Below are 6,141 nucleotides of genomic sequence, written 5' to 3' on the forward strand. Positions count from 1 at the left end.
AAGATTGCCCTGTATGGCGAACTCTCAACCGGCCATCGAAATAGAGGGGCACCAAAGAAGAGGTACAAGGACTTCTTGAAGAAATCCCTTAGCACCTGTCACATCAACCATCACCAGTGGTCTGACCTAGCCTCAGATCGCAAAGCATGGAGGCACACCATCCACCAGGCTGTCTCTTCCTTTGAGAACGCACGCATAGCTGGTCTTGAGGACAAAAGGAGATTGAGGAAGAATCGCACTGCTACAGGACCAACCCTAAATCAGACTTTTCCCTGCAGCCGCTGTGGCCGGACCTGCCTGTCCCACATTGGTCTTGTCAGCCACCAGCGAGCCTGCAGCAAACGTGGACTATTGCACCCTTCTTAAATCTTCGTTCGCGAAGCCAAGCCGAGAGAGAGAGAGAGACCTTTCCTTTCAGTTTCCTCTTCACATGCCTCCTCATCTCAGAGAATTTACCCCTTTTAAAGTTAAACGTGGTTGTGCTGGTCTTTTGGAGCAACTATCTATTTATACAAATGGTGAAATCAATAACGTTATGGTCACTGCTCCCAAGCGGTGCGATCACTTTTACATCTCTTACCAAGTCTTGGGCATTACTTAGGACCAAATCCAGGATCGCCCCACCCCTGGTAGGTTCAGAGACCATCTGCTTCATAGTACAGTCGTTGAGAGCATCTAGAAACTCAATCTCTTTCTCTCGACCAGAACACATTTCAGTTTAATAAACCTTTGACATATTAATAAACCTTTGACACCTGTTTCTTCCTCTCTGACCAAAAAACAAGCAGAAGAATATTGTCTCCTGTAAAGTATCCCATTTCTGAATTGTTTCATCATTTTACCAGAATGGAGCCCTCTCTTCTGCCCAGAATGCCTTTGTCCAAAGCTTTAAAGTCTTTTTTAATTACCAATTTGTTAAGATAGTTTTTTAACAGCTGTGGCAGTTATGGTGACATGGTAACAGGTAAGGATGACATATTTAATTGCTGGGAATGTTGCTTTTATTGTGTTGTTTTTATTCATTGCCATAGAGCTGAATTTTTAAAAATTTATTTACTTTTGATTACTGTTTTAGTGATAAGGAATATTCTTGTGCCAGACAGATCATATAAAAACCTAGACCCTGGCCTAGATAGTATCCCTTGCGGGACACCAGAACAGGGAAATACTACAATTTAAAAAAATTAAAAGGGTACTTTGTGACACCACCTCTCCTAAAATTGGGTGAATAGACTTTAAAAAATCCATATGTCAATATTGGCCATTGTCCAAGATATCCCAGGATACCATGAAAAATTCATGATAATCACACCCTGGATATTGCCAGATAACTAGTGCTGTCAACATCATACCAGTCAGTCATCTTTCCCCCAAAGCCTGTCCACATCAGGGACATTTCTCATGTACCATCAGTATGTCTTTTGCCATTATGCCTGGGAGACTAATCCAGTGGTTGAAATAAAGTGCAAAACATTTCACTGCTCATAGCTCTGCCTATTCCATTTAGACATGCTTGCAATAACATTTCCAAAATCACCCAAAAACTTTTAGAGATTTTAGAAACCCGTATCGTGCCAGCCTTCCCCCTCTTAGCTGGGCTTAAAGTGGGCTTTGGGAGCATTTGCCCATTAGGGAACTGGTGTCAAGGAGATGTTTAACTCACTCTGAGTGCCATGGCCCTGATCAGGGCCGGCCCTAGACTGCCCGGCACCCTAGGCAAGGCAAACTTTTTCTCCTTCTCTTTCCTTGACCCCACCCCCCTCCACACTCATCCAGCTGCATTTTAAGACCAAATAACATGTCTAGGGTTCTAGTTTTGATGCCCCAATGTTAACATTGGATTGGAGGCAGATTTATGAGCAACTGAGAATATGGCATCTTTCTATTCTTTCAATGTATAATTGAATGGCATCTTTCCATTCTTTCAAACCCTCTGTCTCTTGCCTTCCCTTGGCAGAAATAAGCAGCATCTCAGCCTAGCTGATGGTTTTCTTTGTATCTACAGCAATGCCACAGACAAAGTCAGCATTGTCTCTACCTGGCCAGCCTCCCAGGGCCAGATCAAGAAGAAGAAAGCTTGGCCAGACTTGTCAAAGGGGGTGGGGGCAGGAGAAATATCTAGGCAAGCTGGATGCTCTCCTCTCTTGCTGTTGCTTCACTTCAAGCCACTCAGTTTGCCTCTTTTTTGCAGAAGTCAGAACAGCTGCTTAGAAATGTATGTTGGAATGGTATTCTCATGGTCCTTCCTGCTTCCAGATGACTAGTGATTGGATCATTTCCTGAACTTTGGAGCATTTACAGGATATTGGTGGGGGGCAGCTGGTACCTCTATTGTGTTACAGGAACAGCAGACAAAATCAGAGTCCCCAATGTGCTTGCTTAACTTGGGGTCACAGAAGAACTATCTGGAAGAGTCAGGCCAAAACTTAAGACTTGCACAATCAAATACAAACATTTGTGTTATTCATGTCTGTCTTTGCAGCCTAGCTACTCCTGTGACCTTCAGATGAAAACCTTCGTTAAAGCAGTTGGTTTATTGCTAAGCCCCAATTGTCATAAAGCTGCCTGAAGTCAGCCGTGCTGGCATGAAGCAGTTGGCCAATAAAGCACACTGCAGAAAACAATACGGAAAGACATTAACTTCCCAAGTATTTTAAAAGAAGCCAGCATGTAGTGGTCACAGTGTCATACTAGGATCTAGGAGACCCCAGTTCAAATCCTTACTCTGCTATGGAAGCTCACTGGGTGACCTTGGTCTGGTCACATACTCTAAGCCTAACCTACCTCACAGGAGTGTCATGATGATAAAATGGAGGAGGGAAATGATAAGATAAGCTGATTTTAGTCCACACTGCAGAGAAAGGCAGGTTACACTTTTGAGGATGGGCTGTGTTTATAAAAGGCTTCAAGTGACCAGAGGATCCAGCCAATGGAGCCTGACCACCTGCATCACTATATTTGCATCTCATCACATTCCAAAAGTTCCATAACATTTCCCTCTTTTTACCTGAATATGCCCTAGTTACTCCTTCTGAACATAATGCAAATTCTGGGAACAACAAAAAACTAAAATGGCTACTGGACTAATCCTATGTATGTAACAAGTGTGTGTTTGTGAGTGGGGGGGGGGGGGAGCTTTGGAACACACAAGACATAAAGCTTGTGGCCACAAGAGGGCAACAGAGACCAAGGCCTCTGGTTTGTAGTATCTAAAGCCCATCTACAATGCTTTCTGAAACTATTGCATGTCTTACATTTTTAAAGCAAAACTGCAAATACAAACAGTAACAGTGGAACAAGGCCATATTCTAAGTAACATGTGGAAAGATTTAAAAAGTGGCTCAGTCCAGGTTCAAGAAACAATCTTCCAATTGAGATAGCCTCTCCCCCCCCCCCCACACACACACATCTCAATTGCTGCGCAGCACACTTTAAAAAATAGTTAATAAAAGTCTCTGGCAGCTTCACTCCAAGCTTTCCAGATTTTGCAAACAGAGAATGGTCACTACTGAAACCAGCTCTGAGATGGCTCACCTTTCACAGCTACTTCCCAGCCTAGTGGAGAAAGAAATATTGCAAGGGTATTTCCAAGGGTGGGGGGAGGGGAGTCTTTGAATATGCAGTTGAGCTAGGATCTGCCCAGGAGCAAGGTAAGTCCAATGATGCAGTGCTGTGAGCTAGCCCTGCGGAGTCCATTCAGCTCAGATCTGGCCTGTGGCTCTGCCTACCGAATGCCCTTCAGGGCAGCAGTCTGGAATCTGCTCTGGCTGAGCTAAAGTAAGCCAGAATAAACAGAGCAACAGTATAACTTACTATGCAGGTTGCTCAGGACAGAGAACAACACTCAGGGGATCCAAGACATGTTTTCAGATGTTAGGGCATGGGTGCCAGGGTTGCCAACTTTCAGGGGGTGGCTGGAGATCTGGAATTATAGCTGATCTCCTGGCAACAGAGGTCAGTTCCCCTGGAGAAAATGGCTACTTTAGAAGGTAGACTACCGCATTATGCCCCAAACTCTGCCCTTCCTAGACTCCACTACCAAAATCTCCAGGTATTTCCCAAGTGTAAGTTGGCACCCCGAGTGTGTGAGGATGAGAACTGTTCTATTGTTGAGCATAAGTAGATGGGGTTGCCATATCCACCAGACCAAACCAGTCACTTTAGGAAAGGCCACTGTTCATTAGGTAGATCTGTTAAGCTCACCATATCTGTTAATAGTTGTGTTTGGTGAAATGCACCCAACAATAATGAGATTGTAATTTTAAAATGGGTGATGTCTTTTCACACTTCAGAAATTTTCAGTTTCATTTTTGAGAAAACATTACACTTCACCCATTTTTGCACACCAATGAGGTCAGCAGGTTTATTTTAGGAGTGGAAAAGATTCTCAATACCACGCCTTCAGATATTTGAATGCTAGCATTACATCTCCATAGAGGACTTCCAGAGCAGGCAAGCCTTTCCAGCTCAACCTATTCTGTCACTGCTAGAACAGTTTGTTGCCAGCTTTGCTCTGAAGATGGATTGAGATGGTGGCTAGCTTTAGATGGCAGGTGATATGTAGATATAAAATAACACTGTGTGGGTTTCAAAAGGTAGTAGGTGATGTGAAAGACCACTACCCAAGACCCTGGTAGGATTACCATTGGCCACAGGCAGGAGTTGGAAAGGTGGGGTTGCTAGATCCAGGTTGGGAAACTCCTGGATATTTGGGGATGGAGCCTAGGGAGGTCAGGGACTTCAGTGTAGTACAGTTCCATAGAGCGCCCCCTCCAAAGCATCTATTTTCTCTGGGCGAACTGATTTCTGTAGTCTGGAGATGAGCTATAATTCTAGGGGATCCCCAGGTCCCACCTGCAGGTATCCCTTGACCTTGGAGTGCTGCTGCCAGGCTGAGTAGACAATACTGACCTTGATGAACTAATGGTATGATTCAGTATAATGGTTCTAATTCCTTAAGAGCCTTACAAAAGGGTGAATGCATCATGCCCATTTTACAGACAGACAAGTAAAATTGATTGGTAGATTTGTCCCAGCTTTCCAAATCCATGAGAAGCTGAATCCAGGTTGCAGAGATGTATCTAGCTTTTGAATTCCAGACTTGTCTTCTCTCTTGATTGCCCCCTTCCTTTTGACCTAGGAGCCCCACTTGCTTCTATATAAAGTTTCTGGGTCCAATGTTCCCTCTAAGCTGCAGAGTCTTGTGAGCAAAAATTCTACTTTGTGAGCTACTGGCATTAAAGTTGTGAGCTACTGCATAAATTAGTGTGCTCTGGGGTCATTTTTCCTGAGCTAAGACAAAAATGGGTGAGCTAGAGGCTAAAAATCTGTGAGCTAGCTCACGCTAATTCAGCTTAGAGGGAACACTGGCTGGGTCCTGTGCTAATCATCTAGAACTCCAACACTTGGACAAACTCCAGGCTTATGTTTTCTATTCTGTTTGTGTCTACAAAAATGCAGCCAGCTGTTCCTTGAAGCTTCCTGGTTCCAAACCAAAGGAAACAAAGGAACACATGTATCGTATGCCCCTCTTTCCGTGAGCTGAGGACAGTAGGGACAGGTAGGCTTCATTATGGATCCTTCCATAACCTCTCAATTTTGCTTGAGGTATTTTAAAAACCAAAATATATATCCAGATTGATGTTGCTTCTTTCTTTAATTTGTAGAAGTAAAGCAGTAACAAGCACTTCAAAAAGAACAGGCAGGGAGTTCACAGCTGTGCTGAAGTCTACAGTTTCAACATGTCTTCCAGAGCTAAAAAGCAGAACAATTGAGAGAATCAGCCATAAGCCAGGAAATGCCTGGTTTAGTGTCACTTGCAGGGCTAGCCCTACCACTAGGCAATTGCCCAGGGTGCTGGTTTTCTGGGGGTTTTGAATTGACTCAGTGACATTATCAATGCAGGGATGGGGGGTGCCAGAAGTTAGCCTTGGCTAGGGTGCCAGACAGTCTAGCGCCAGTCCTGGTCACTTGGGTTAGAAGCTCCCTAGAGAGCTGCAAGCAAAGCCTTTCTTTCCCAGCCTCACTGCCCACTTAACAATGTCACTGACCAACTTTACCTGGCAACTGCAAGCGTGTGAAGTAATCTGGACGTTCAAGAAAAGACTCCAGAATAATGTATTTACTTCCAAAATAATGTAT

This window comes from Heteronotia binoei, chromosome 12, assembly GCF_032191835.1.
Source record: "Heteronotia binoei isolate CCM8104 ecotype False Entrance Well chromosome 12, APGP_CSIRO_Hbin_v1, whole genome shotgun sequence".
In the NCBI taxonomy this organism is placed as follows: Eukaryota; Metazoa; Chordata; class Lepidosauria; order Squamata; family Gekkonidae; genus Heteronotia; species Heteronotia binoei.